Source organism: Eurosta solidaginis, chromosome 3, assembly GCF_040869045.1.
Source record: "Eurosta solidaginis isolate ZX-2024a chromosome 3, ASM4086904v1, whole genome shotgun sequence".
NCBI lineage: Eukaryota > Metazoa > Arthropoda > Insecta > Diptera > Tephritidae > Eurosta > Eurosta solidaginis.
Genome location: NC_090321.1, coordinates 255,412,076 through 255,426,163, shown reverse-complemented (window position 1 = coordinate 255,426,163; position 14,088 = coordinate 255,412,076). Strand labels below are relative to the sequence as shown.

The 14,088-nt window shown below is 32.7% G+C and overlaps 1 protein-coding gene across 3 annotated transcripts in view; it reads right to left on the bottom strand.

The window, feature by feature from the left end:
- Positions 1 to 14,088, bottom strand: part of TyrRS-m (Tyrosine--tRNA ligase, mitochondrial) — an 82,508-nt gene that overhangs the window by 55,981 nt on the left and 12,439 nt on the right. The gene's annotated exons all lie outside the window — the stretch shown is intronic.

Genomic DNA, 14,088 nt, shown 5'->3' with positions numbered 1-14,088 from the left:
ACCAAACCAAATAGCAAAGTTTTTCTTTTGTAATATATGTATAGGTTCCTACTTGCAGATTATTCCACATGTTGACATACACTTTTATCATTAACCCTTCAGTGCAAAATGGGCATTTATATGTACACAAATGACCCGGCGCCTAAATTGTCGAATATTTCTGGAATCAGGCAAGATTAAAAAAAAAAATTTCTTATATTTTATAATTTTAATTAAACGACAAGTAAGTATTAATCCACAATTTCATATAAAGTTCCATCATCAACCCTTCAAGGCAAAAATTTGAATTATCTGTACACAAATGACCCAGCACCTAAATTGTTCAATATATCTTGAGCAAACGCAATATTTTCTAAACTCTATTGCATTATATATCCACCTACTTGTATATTAATCCACACTTTGACCAAAAGTCCTATCATGAACAGTTCAAGCGCTACGTGAGATACCCGGCTTATCGATAACTAAGGACGCCTAAACCGATTATTGTGTATGTCTCTGGAACCAGGCATAATTTCGAGTTTTTTTTTTTGCATTATGTAGCTACCTACTTCTAGATAGACACAATTTGTTTTAAGGTTCTACCGTTAACGGTTAAGGCACTATGTGGGTTAATCGCTTTATCGATAACTACTGTCTCTGTGTGTATATCTCTTGAACCAAATGTAATAGCAATGTTTTTGTTTTTGCAAAATTTCAATACCCGCTTGCAGATAAATCCTTAATTTGATATACATATTAGGGACAGTAGTTGTCAATAAAGCGATTAATCCATTTAGCGTCTTAATCGTTAAGATTAATCCACAATTTGATATAAAGTTCCATCGTTAACCCTTAAAGGTAAAAATGGGAATTTATCGGTACACAAATGACCCAACACCTAAATTTCCCTATACCTACGTAAATACAAATACTTCTATGAAATAAAAAATAAAAGTCCCTACTTTTTTCGAAATTTCCAAAAAAAACTTGCACAATTTTTTTCATAAGTGGGGCAAAGTTGGTGATAATGTTTATGAAAAATGCAAATAAAAAACTGTCTCCATACGTCAATTTTATTTTTTGAGTGGAACTGCCTTTAGTATTTATATCTTGATAAGAATTTTGTCTCGAAAAAGATTTGTTTACACCCGCTCAATGTGTTTAAAGCAAAGCATAAGAATGGTAGTGAGTTCATTGAAATCTTGTCAATCCGGCTTTGCTTTTGTATTGCAAGTACTAATGGGAGTAAGTGGACTAACAGGGATCTGAGGGCTTGCTGTGTATTCTGATGCAAATAGTGTTCATATTTGGAAGTTGTTCTAATGTCTCACCTAAGGGGGCACCAATTACGTTACGATACAATACTACATCAATATTTTTGTCCCTCGGCACCGGTATTTTATACTCTACTGTTTTAGAACGTCTTATTTAAGGTTTTAGCATCTGAATCCTAGTATCGTATCGAGTTGGGAAATAAATCTAATGCAGCTGCAAAATTACTATCTCTCTTAAATGATGGGCGAGTTGCACAAGTTTTAGATACATTAAATGCTGCCTTAAAAGTAAACTTTGTAAGGTGGAGAGCTGCAGACAAAACTTTCTTGTAGCGGCTTTTGTTTAAACTTCGTATGTGGCCTACAATCAGCTATCGGAAATCTTGCCATCATTATTATGACATTTTGCATGGTGTGAAATTAAACAATAAGAGAGATTTAGTGAGTGTACAGAAAAAATAAGAATAACAGGTAATTATTATCAGACAGGAGAGGTAATAAATAAGAAAAGATGAAAAAGATGCTGAATTGAAGTAAAGACGGCTATGTATCCCGTTCAAGATGAAGACGAAAAGTAAAATCAAGATGCGTCAGTCGTACAGAAAGGATCAAGCCGATTAAGGCTAAAAATATGACCAAACGATCAATTGAACGATTACCTTCAGTTACTCGTTTACGTCGATTAATCATCATGCAGAATTTGATAAAAGTATTAAATTAATAAAAAGAAATCCCCTTAATATATTTAAATTTTGTAATAGTTCAAAAGTAATAGTTTTTGTAAAGGACAGTGGATGCAAAATATCGCCTTTTGTTTAAGAAAAATGTCTGCTTGCGATATATTCATTATGCTCTCTGAGCATGACGTCACATTATCAAATCGGTACATTAGCGATCAATCAATTACAATCTGTAATTGTGGCTTAGGCGTGGAAATCGCAAAAATATTTGTTTGATGTCAACGCGATATTTATATATTGGGTTTTGGTTTTCAAGTCCCATTCACATCAAACATACATATGTCTTAAAAGTAGGGCTGTGAACTGCAACCGGATTTTCAACTATCCGGATAAACCGTATATTCGAATAACCGATAGCTAAGAAAAAAATCCGGCTATCCGGATATCCGGATTCACAAATGGGAAATCCGGATATCCGCTGTTCGGCAATCCGGATACGTAAACGGAAAATCCAGATATCCGTATGTACAGATACTGGAATATAAAAGATGAATATCTGCATATCAGAATTGAACGAAGCAAACATCAAAAAATTATTCACAAAATATGTTTGTAGATTATTAAATTAACGTCAAAAATTAAAAAGCTACAATTTTACAAACAAGTGAAAATAGAACAGTGTCATTTGTTTATATTCTGAAAAAACGCTGTTAATTGATTTAAGTGCCCCACGAATTTATTGTTATTAATGTTAATAAACATATATGGTACATAAATTTGTTGCTTTCACTGGATATCCAAAAATACAGTAATTAACCGGATCTTCATACATCCGGATATCCGGATAGTTTCATAAACGAATATTAACCGGATAGCCATGCCGTCCGGATTTTATCCGTATGGATATCTGGATATTCCAATATGCAGATAGTCCCAGCCCTAGTTAAAAGTACCCATGCTCATACTTTGATTCAGCTAAGAAAAAAATATGATTTTCCTTCGTTTCACCCTAATATAAATTAAATGTATTTTGTACAATTTTCTACAAAGGTTAAAAGTTTGGGCTAAAATTTTTTAGTACTACATATATAAACAAACCGAATTTGTTTTCAAATATAGTTTATATCGGTCTTCCTGGAAATGAATGCACGTAACTGGGTTTAAATTTGAAACTAGATAGGTCTACACTTGTAGTTATAGGTTTTGTTGAACTGGCCGGTCAATAAAGACCTCCTCACATAGACTGAATGTGACCATAGTTTTACCAGAATTTGTTTGACGACCATAAGGAGGAACCCCAATCAGGTACCCGGACTTATGTTATAGAATAACTCCGTCCTCTTGGCAAATCGAGACCTAACTTATAAGCACGTGACGGCAGGAGGCAGTGTCCAGTTCGTATGCCCATCATGAGCCTTAAGCCTTCTCTCTTTAGAGATATGAGTCACCTTGTGAGTCTAATTTCGTAGGCTTTGCACATGATCTTAGAAATTTTGTAGCTCCGCGCTTTTGTCCACGCTTTTCCTGCTTTACGGATCATATGCAACTTCTGTCCCCTTTTAATTTCTCCCAAACGTATTGGGACGTCTATCGTTGTTTCAGCGAGTGTTGCACTCTCCTTTGCCAACTCATCGGCCTTTTCGTTACCTTCTATCCCTTTATAACCGGAAACCCAGTATAGATGTATGTTCCGGCCTGAGCGAAGTTTTTCCAATGCTTCTTTGCATTGCAGAACACACACAGCAGACCCGACCCCTTCCATTAATTTGGAACCATACGTATACACACGTATAGTATGTTCTGCCATTTCTGCACCCTAGCACTAACCCTCCGGCTCAATTGTGGCCCCAAGATCACTTTCGAAGCTCATACACGGCGCCATATATTCCGTTTGCCCGATATTATATACATATGTATATATACTATACTGCTATGGCCATATGGCCTGCATTCAAGCTGCCCCGAGGCCTAAAGCCTTGTTGCAGTTGCTAACGCGATGTTTTTGACCATTAGGTCTGCAGGCGGGATGTTTAGAGTGGTGTATATTGCTGCTGTCGGGCTGCAGCTATGTTAATTGTAGTTATAAAAAGGAATAAATCTAGTGGGGGTGGCCCGACGTGCCACGGATTCAAGTAGCTTGCTCTAACGTCTGAGATATCACATCTTTGTAAGAAAACATATCTTAACAACCTGATATGTATAACAAAATGTTTCAATAAATAATCTGTGAATTGCAGCACTTTTCACAAATTAAATTTCGTATTTTTATATTTTCAGCACCATGTTTAAACTCTTGGGGTTTGTTTTAAAACCAGCGGTGTATCCAGCTTCTATTTTTAGATTTTTTAAACTTTTTTGTTTTTTTTTTGCCTAAAAACACAATTTTAGGATTCCTGAGATATTGTTAAATAAGTTTAAAACTGAAACCGAATAAAACTAAAAAACACAGTAGTAAATTGAGAGGTTTCTAATTTAGTACCATGTCTGTACTATATGGTTGGCTCATCTCATCAGCTGATTTTTTTTTTTTTTTCAATTCACTGGTGTAGGGATTGTCAAAAGGAGATGGCAAACTCAAAATGAAACCAACACATTGACAACATTTTCTTACAACCCACAAAAACTGCTAAGTGTGGTTTTCATTCCATTCCATTCGCCTAATACCAACACGCAGATTTTGACAATCTGAACAATGGTATGTTGTTGCTTTAGCGAGGAGCCAACCATATAGTTAAGCCATGTTTAGTACAAAAGCGTTTCAAAAATTGCTTAAACACATGAATTGTTTAAAATTTAGTTTGGAATTTTTAACCGTGTAGTTTCATTAAAAAAAAAAGTTTCAAAGACAGTTATGCCGGTTATTTTTGTCCATTATTTCCATATCTCTGAGCATAATCTTAACAGTATGCTATTTTAGAGTGTCATAAAATCTGGAAAAATTGCAATAAAACGTGCGATATCTCCCCGCCTTTAAAATGAAAAATAAGAAAATAATAAAAAAAATTACTAAGATACTTTTGTTTCTGGTAGAGTTGTAGTTGCAATATTTGTTCATTTTTCCTTCTGACGTTATAACAATAAATATATTCTTTTATGTATTTAATAAATTTTATATTTGTGTGATAAGAAGTCAGTAACACAAGAAAAAAAAATTTTTTTTAATTTAAAAAGTTCAGTTGTTAAAAAAATTTACTGAAAAGTGTTTTGGTGCTAAAACTGAAATTAAGCCTAATACCGTTTTCACAAAGAAACTTAATCGAATAGCAATTCTATTTAATGAAATAATTAAGTTTCCCTTTTCATACAGGGCCTTTTGCTTCATTAAGCGAACAGCTGTCGGCATCCTCAAACAAATATTTCGTTCTTACAAAAAATGGTTAAAATGGAAATCAGCCGTTTCCTTCTTAATTAAAAATACAATCAAAATAAAATGCATGCGCAACTATTCATAGATGTTGCACCTAACCAAATATGTGCCTATTTTCGAAAATGCCATGTTACCTTTTGCAGCAAAAGCAGCAAAAATTTAATTTTGAAATTTTTTCGTATTCTATTCTATTTTTCGTAAATTATTGAAAATAATTTATTTTTGATTGTCATTTGTTACACTAAGCAAAACCGACCAGTTTTTTCACTCGATTATACATTCAATAAAGCTAGGTTGTATTCGAAAAGAAGTTGTAAACTCTATATACTATAGTGATAATGCAGCGCTTAAATTTATGTGAACAGACGACTAAATCTAAACACAAAAACTCCTCATAATGCTAACATTAATATGAGAAAGAAAAGGGCCCAACTCTTTACAAACATTTAAGAATAATAGGAAAACCAAATCACCGAAATCGAACTATACGAACGGAATGTACTGCACTCGCCGTAATCCGGTTAAGAACAGCACAAAGAGTGTAATTTTTAGTTGAGGACCCGCTCAGGTTTCCATTAATGGGCTTTGGATGAAAGAAATGGCCAGCTGAGGAATAAGAATGGTTTTTTCTTTCCTTTTTTTTAGGCTGACGGCAGAGTGCTCGCTATAAGCAATGCTAGGCGAGAAGCGAGTATTATTTTTTATATTTTACAAGCTTCTGGCACTCTGACAACTTTAAGAACTTTCCGTAAGAAGTAATTTGCAGAGCTTTATATTTTTATATTATTGCAACGCTTCTCGCTTCCACTCTGTCGTCAGCCTTAGATTTCGGCTACTTGCTAGGAAATGATCTGTACATGAAGCATTTTTATCGGTGAATGATGTGAAATCTTGTCACCACTAATTTTTGGGGATGCGACTTAAAGACTTCAACTTTAGATTAACTAAGCTGATAACGAAGCCATCTGTAGGTGGACCTGGAAAAAAGAAGTACCCTACAACAGCCTTCGGACTATACGTGGGCACTCACGTTGGACTCTCATTTTGAAACTGTCACCGATGAAGTTATTCAAGCTATCCTAACTAAAATTTCCAGGTAGAGAATCCCAACCAACTTAACTTTGGCAAAAAAAAAGCGATGAGCGCTAAGAATTTTCTGCTCAAAAGATTGAATTGAATAAGTAAATATTATTGATAATCTCCATTTGCGAAATCTTAAAAGATGATGATCTGCGGAATATCTTTGCAGCATTTGCAGGTTTTTGTGGCTTTCCAATGTGACCCCTTTACTCATTGCAAATGTATCGAACTAACTTCCCATATTACTTCAACTTCTTCTAATTTTGCTGGGCACTAAAACTTCGTTGAACTTTTAAGAACTGCGCGCTCTATATCAAAGTGGGTTAATTTTGAATGCAGAGTCGATTAGATTAGAGCAAAGGAAGTATTGCGAAATACTGATATTTGTGCTGTTTGAGGTTAAAAGGCTCAAACGCGCACAAGACATTTTATGGCAGTCTTTGTACAGCTGTGGACCTCTACTTTGTTCACTCTTTGGGCTAAAATCACACGGATCTGATAGTTTTTTTTTTACTTCATATATGACCAAGCCAATATTGGACACTACGGACTCATTCCCTCTATGTGAGTTCATCATGGACCGGCCAGTGCAACATAAGCCAACACTGGTTTAAAATTTAGAATATACAGCATTTAGTTTCAATTTGAAACCACCAAAATCGACACAAGGTTCAATGTGTTCATATTAAATCGTTTCCGAAATACCGGATCTACATATATCCGATAAAAAACAATCAACATCGATAAATCTACCCAAAACCTTCGAGGAGTGTCTTTCACTCCAACAAAAAAAACAACATGATCAGGATGACGAGCTGAGTTGATTTAGCCATGTCCGTATGTCCGTTTGTTTGGACGCAAACTAGTTTCTCAATTTTTGAGATATCTTGATGAAATTTGGGTAGCGGGTATATTTGGGTGTTAGTCATCATTTGTCGAAACCGACCGGATCGGACCAATATAGCATATACATATTATTAGATTTTAACAGCTAGAGGCTTGAAATTTTACCAGATGCTTTCATATATGAAATAAGTTATTGTCTGAAAAAACCACCAAAATCTGATTGTTCAGATTTTATGAATTTTTCAAATTTCATCAGTTTATTGTTCAGGTCAACTCAGACCCGCAATTACCTTGTTTCTTCTTGGAATTATATCGCTTTCTATATGGTGTCATAATGCACACGTCAAGAATTTTTAGAAAGTTTTTCCTAGCAGAATTTACAATGCAAACAAATTCGAACTTGTAATTCTGGAAGGAATTAGAGTATTTTGCATTGACAGAATCTTGGCGTACTTAAATCGTTTTTGAATTATCTCATTTTTCTAAATTTTCTATATCTATTCTGAGTTCAGGTAAGCCCGTATACCGAATTTGGTGAAGATGTCCCAAAAATTGCTCAAGTTATCGTGTTAACGGGCGGAAAGACGGACGGGCATGGCTTAATCAAATTTTTTTATTCGATACTGATGATTTTGATATTTGAAGTCTATATCTATCTCGGTTTCTTTATACCTGTACAACGAGCCGTTACCCAATCAAAGTTATAATACCCTCTGTGTACAAGTACAGTTGGGTATACAAAAATTAACAAGTCATTATTCCTGTTTGCATTCCAGACTTTTTATTTCTCTTTATTTTTATTCCATTTTTTGGGCGGCAATACTCGGAGAAATGAATTCCGCAATCCTTTGCATTTCTTTTGTTTTCAATATTATTAAATACTTTTGAATTTTGTTATTCCACATTAGGAATTCAAAAAGGAATTATTAGTCCGGACTAACAAAAAGGAATAATGACTAAAAAAAAATTTGCTCATTATTCCAAAAAAAAAAGGTAATAAAGGTTGCAATCCAAAGCTGTTAGTCCAGTAATGGATATGCATGGATTGCATTCCGATGTGATTGCATTACTTAACAACTTTGAAGAAAACTTGGAATTAAGTTTTTCAGAAATGCCTAATGAAGTGTACATCTCAAAAATCACAGTTAAAGAAACTACGACTAGTGGTTTTGATGACAGAAGATAATCTGTTTAGCTGTTGACATTTCCTACAGGGTATGTACATTGGGTCGGGTCGATTTGTATGTACGAAAGTTAACCGATATCGCGCCACCGATTTTCGATAGGATTAGGGCTCAGGCAAAAAAGTTCCACTACGCATACCCAAAAAAATAATTTTCGAGCCTGAGAAAAAAAATGGCGAAAGGGTTAATTTTTCGACCAAAACACTCCTCAAAACCCAAAAAATATGTTTTTTTTTTCCAAAAAACTGTTGTAAAAACGTTGGCGATAACAGTTTTTTGAAAAAAAAAAAAATTTTTTCGGTTTTGGGAAGTGTCTTGGCGCGATATCGGTTAATATTCTAATGTATATACATAAAATTGGACAATTTGAGTAATAAATCGAGTTACTCATTTATAAGGGCTTAGGTTGAACTGGCCGGTCCATGAGAACCTCACATAGACTGATTGAGTCCGTAGTGTTTTTATATAAGAGCTTAAACACACAATTAATGAAAATCGCTTTAAAGTATTGGTGTTGTTTGAAGAACGCTTTTGAAAAGAGGCAATTAAAATTTTATTCTAACATAACAGTAGTGATTGCAGTTTGTCTTAAAAATATGAAAAAAAAAACAACAACATAAATATGTGTGATAAATTAAAATAATTAAGTAAAATTAGAAATGAAAAAAATTTCAAAATAAGAATTTAACATTTTAGTTTTAAGTATGTACATATGTATACCTAAATAATTAAATAATAAATAAAAAACAAATAATTATAATCTTAAAAAAATACCATAGAGTAGCGTATTTTGTGTTATGAAAAATATTAATAAACACCAATGAAAACATTAAAAAAAGTATTTTGGTAAAGTCGAAATATTAAACAAAACAAAAAAAATCAAACTAATATGGCCATAAACTACAAATATACAAATGTAGATGTATAAGTATATGTATGTAGACGTATTTAGTAATAATGCAAAATAAAAGGGCAAGTTAAATAAATTAAAAACGAAACTCTTCTCTTTGATGAATATCAAAAAAGCATGAGTGAAAATGCTGGGAAAACTTTGTCATCTCCTTTATTTACACTTACTGAAATAAAATTAAATGTGCAAATTTTATTCTTCCTCAGAGATTTTAGGTATGCTATGAGCAAAGTATGAGCAAAAGCAATAGCTGTAAATTTACAAACAAAATAGAATGAAGAAAGTTACAAAAATAACAATTGTGAAAATAAAAAAGTTCAGAACAAAACCCTGCCAGTTGAAAAGCAGCTACAGTAGTGAGTTAAATACATACAGTAGTGAGAGAGAAAAATGCAAATGTTAACTATTATCAATAAATCAAACTGAAATTAAATAATTAATTTTAAAATAGTTGTAATTCAATAAATGAAATCATTGAAATAGCTACTAAATATACAATAACATATTATGTATTGTATTAATATATAAATATATATGTATGTGTGTATAACAATATGTGGTCACTACAAACAAATATACTAAAATAGAAAACCAATAAAATACATACACACATAAATACAGCTAAATAATTTATTTTAGAAAAACCAATTAACAGCCCATTGCAAAAGGGTTTTAAAAACAAAATTAAAAATATAAAAAAAAACTGAAAAATACGTATCTATGCAGTTATCAATAAAATCAAATGCTTGTTAAAAAAAAAATTAATGGCTTCTCTCTACAAGTTTTGTTTCAAATTATATTGAATCAAAACTATCGATTGGCTGCGCAATAGTGCATATGGGGTATTCCATCCCATTTCGACCAATTTTGAACCCGACCCCTTTAGAATTGGCTGAAAGTTTTTCTTCTTTTTCTAGCTTACGAAAGACGTTTTTCAGAATTTTTTCAAATTTTTTCATCCAACTCAAAAAAAGTTATGAATTAAAAAAAAAACACCGTTTTTGTTTTCAAAATGCTATAACTTTTTCAAAAACTGACCGTTTGGGATCTTTTTTTTTTTAAATTTGTTTTAAATGTACTTTTCGGAAAAAATACAAAAAAATGTTTAAAGTTTTTTTTTTAATTTTTCAGTTTTTCGAATTTCGCCATTTTTTTTTTTCTCATAAAAAACTTCAATCAATTCTGCAATCATTCCCACTAATCCCGTAGTTGGCCGATTTTTTTTTATATTTTTTTTTATTTAATTGAAAAAAAAAATTTTCAAAAATAAACATTTTTTTTTATCAATTTTATTTATATAACAAAAAAATGTAAGAAAATGATTTTTAAGTATTCTTTTCTTTATATATTATGGTAATCTACGATTAAAATAACCAGGATTAATGACTGACACAGTAAACATGTAAGTTTTCTAAAAATAATGTAACAAATTATGAATTTATTTTCTGGCGTTTAAATATTTTACAAATTCTTTGTTCTTCTGAATTTGAAAAGTTTTTAACATACAAACAACCATTACATACATACATACATACGAATGTATGTGTATACCGGCCTAATGCAGTTGCTGGACAGCGAAAGCGAGTCATTTTAATCGTAGATTACCATAATATATAAAGAAAAGAGTACTTAAAAATCATTTTCTTACATTTTTTTGTTATATAAAAAAAATTGATAAAAAAAAAACTTTTATTTTTGAAATTTTTTTTTCAATTAAATAAAAAAAATATAAAAAAAATCGGCCCACTCCGGGATTAGTGGGGATGATTGCAGAATTGATTGAAGTTTTTTATGAAAAAAAAAAAAATTCGAAAAATCTCGAAAAACTGAAAAATTAAAAAAAGAACTTTACAAATTTTTTTGTATTTTTTCCGAAAAGTACATTTAAAAACAAATTTAAAAAAAAAAGATCCCAAACGGTTAATTTTTGAAAAAGTTATAGCATTTTGAAAACAAAAACGGTTTTTTTTTTTTTAAATTCATAACTTTTTTTGAGTTGGATGAAAAAATTCTGAAAAACGTCTTTCGTAAGCTAGAAAAAGAAGAAAAACTTTCAGCCAATTCTAAAGGGGTCGGGTTCAAAATTGGTCGAAATGGGATGGAATACCCCATATACATATGATTCTATTCTAAACAAATTTTTCTTCGAGTTATGGCTCCCGAAACATAGAAAATTGCTTAGTCATAAAAGGGGCGGTGCCACGCCCATTTTTTAAAATTTGAAGTTTTTCCTATTCATTCTTATAAATCCACTTGGGAAATGAAATACCACTGATGTAAAGCTCTTTTTTCCAAAGGTATAGCTTATTTTATTCGTCCACGACCCTTTTAAAAATATTTTATATAAAAGTGGGCGTGGTCCTTAACCGATTTCGTTAATTTTTCTTCAAAGCATTCCTTATAGTAAAGGCAATCTCTCTGCCGAATTTTGTTACGATAGGTTTAACGATTTTTGATTTATGATTAATATTTGTAAAATTGATTTTATCATAAGTGGGCGGTGCCACGCCCATTTAAAAACAAATATTTTTTTTTTCAAATTTGTATCAAAAGTCTCAATATCAGTCCACACGTCAAATTTCAACATTCTAGGTGTATAATTTACTAAATTATCAGGTTTTTTGTGTTTTCCAAAATGTTATATATATAAAAACTGGACGTGGTTATCATCCGATTTCGCTCATTTTCAATACCAATCTGTTCTGGGCCCAGATAAGCTCGTGTACCAAATTTGGTGAATATATCTCAATATTTACTCAAGTTATCGTGTTAACGGACAGGCACTGATGATTTTGATATATGGAAGTCTATATCTATCTCGATTCCTTTATACCTGTACAACCAACCGTCATCCAATCAAAGTTATAATACCCTGTGTACAAGTACAACTGGGTATAAAAAATTTTAAGCACTTCCTTTATATAAATGAACAAAAATCAGCGAAAAATGTCTCCTTATATAATAACATATTCTTGCTAAACTTTGATTTTTAAATTTTGGCATAGAAATTGCAAAAATATTTATGAGAAGTAAAAATATAAAAGTGGAGCGCACATTATGAAACGCAATGCCTAAAATAGTGTTGAGTATTAAAGACAAAGTTAATGTCATTGAAATTCATAAGAAAGAAAAACTAAGTGTACGAGAGTTGGCAAAGAAATGTAAGATCAGCAAAACTTACTTTAAAAGCTGGTTTGAAAATTTTCAAATTATCTAATTATTTCGAACCGTGCGCCACCTAACGGATGTTTCCCCCTTTTGTTGCATTGTCACGGTGTTCTAACCTATGTGTAAAGTTTCACGTTTGTAGCTCAATGAGGAGTTACTTAAAAATCGATAGCAAGATTTGTATGAAAAGCGGACAAACATTCAACCGACCTAATATAAAGGAATAAAATGGAGTCGCATTTGACACTTGACTTATCTGCAGCACTGATTTTTTCAGTACATATCATAAAAAAAATACTGCATTAATGCCTTTCTGAAATATGAAGTAACGTGCAGAAAAATAACGCCTGCGGTTTATTTTCTTTTTCTGAGAGGAAATGGAAAAGTTTTAGTCAACGGAACTGAATGGTTGAATCTTCAGAGTATCACATTGTCAATAACTAAGGAATATGGAAAGATACCGCTGACGTGACTGACGATCTAGAACAATACTATGGAGTTGCGTATGTGTATCTGGGAGGTTTGTAATACTAAAACTCGGGATTGTCGGTACAAGGTTCCGAGACTCAACATTTATCTATGTAAACGAAGCGGTAACATGTTGGCTCATTAAGCAGAATACGGTGGCTGACGTAAAAAATAATTTTTTTGGGTATGCGTAGTGGAACTTTTTTTCCTGAGCCCAAGTCCTATCGAAAAATCGATGGCGTGATATCGGTTAATAAATCGACCCAGTCTACTATATATATAAAATAAAGTGGTGTTACACTATTTATAACTCAAGATCGGATGAACCGATGAACCCCTGGGTGTCTAGGGTCTCGAGATATAGGCTAAAACGTGGACCCGGGTACCCCTAGAATGTGCTTATAGAGTATGGATAACAAATGAAAGCTGTTGATGAGTGATTTAGTACAGGGTAGTTTTCATACCTATTGGTGACTAGGGTCTCGAGATATAGGCCAAAACGTGGGCCCGTGTACCCCTAGACAGTGTTTATACAATATGGATATGAAATGAAAGCTGTTGATGAGTGCTTTAGTACAGGGTAGTTTTCATACCTATTGGTGATTAGGGTCTCGAGATATGGGCCAAAACGTGGACCCGGGTACCCCTAGACAGTGTTTATACAATATGAATAACAAATGAAAGCTGTTGATGAGTGCTTTAGTACAGGGTAATTTTTATACGTATTTGTAACTAGGGTCTCGAGATATAGGCCAAAACGTGGATCAGAGTAACACTAGGATGTGTTTTTACATTATGGGTATCAAATTGAAGCTGTTATGTGTGCTTTAGTACAGAGTAATTTTTATACCTATTTGTAACTAGGGTCTCGAGATATAGGCCAAAACGTGGACCCGGATACTCCTAGAATGTGTGTGTAATATGCATATCAAATGAAAGCTGTTGCTGAGAGCTTTAGAGTAATTTTCATTGTGATATTCGATTTAGTCGCATCAACCTGGTAAAACTGATAAATATGCATGCGAAGCCGAAATAAAGACACGAATTAATAATACCCGCATACCTATTTACATACGTCCTATTCAGAGTTAGACGGAAAAAGCTTATTAAAATGTATACAGATAGACCA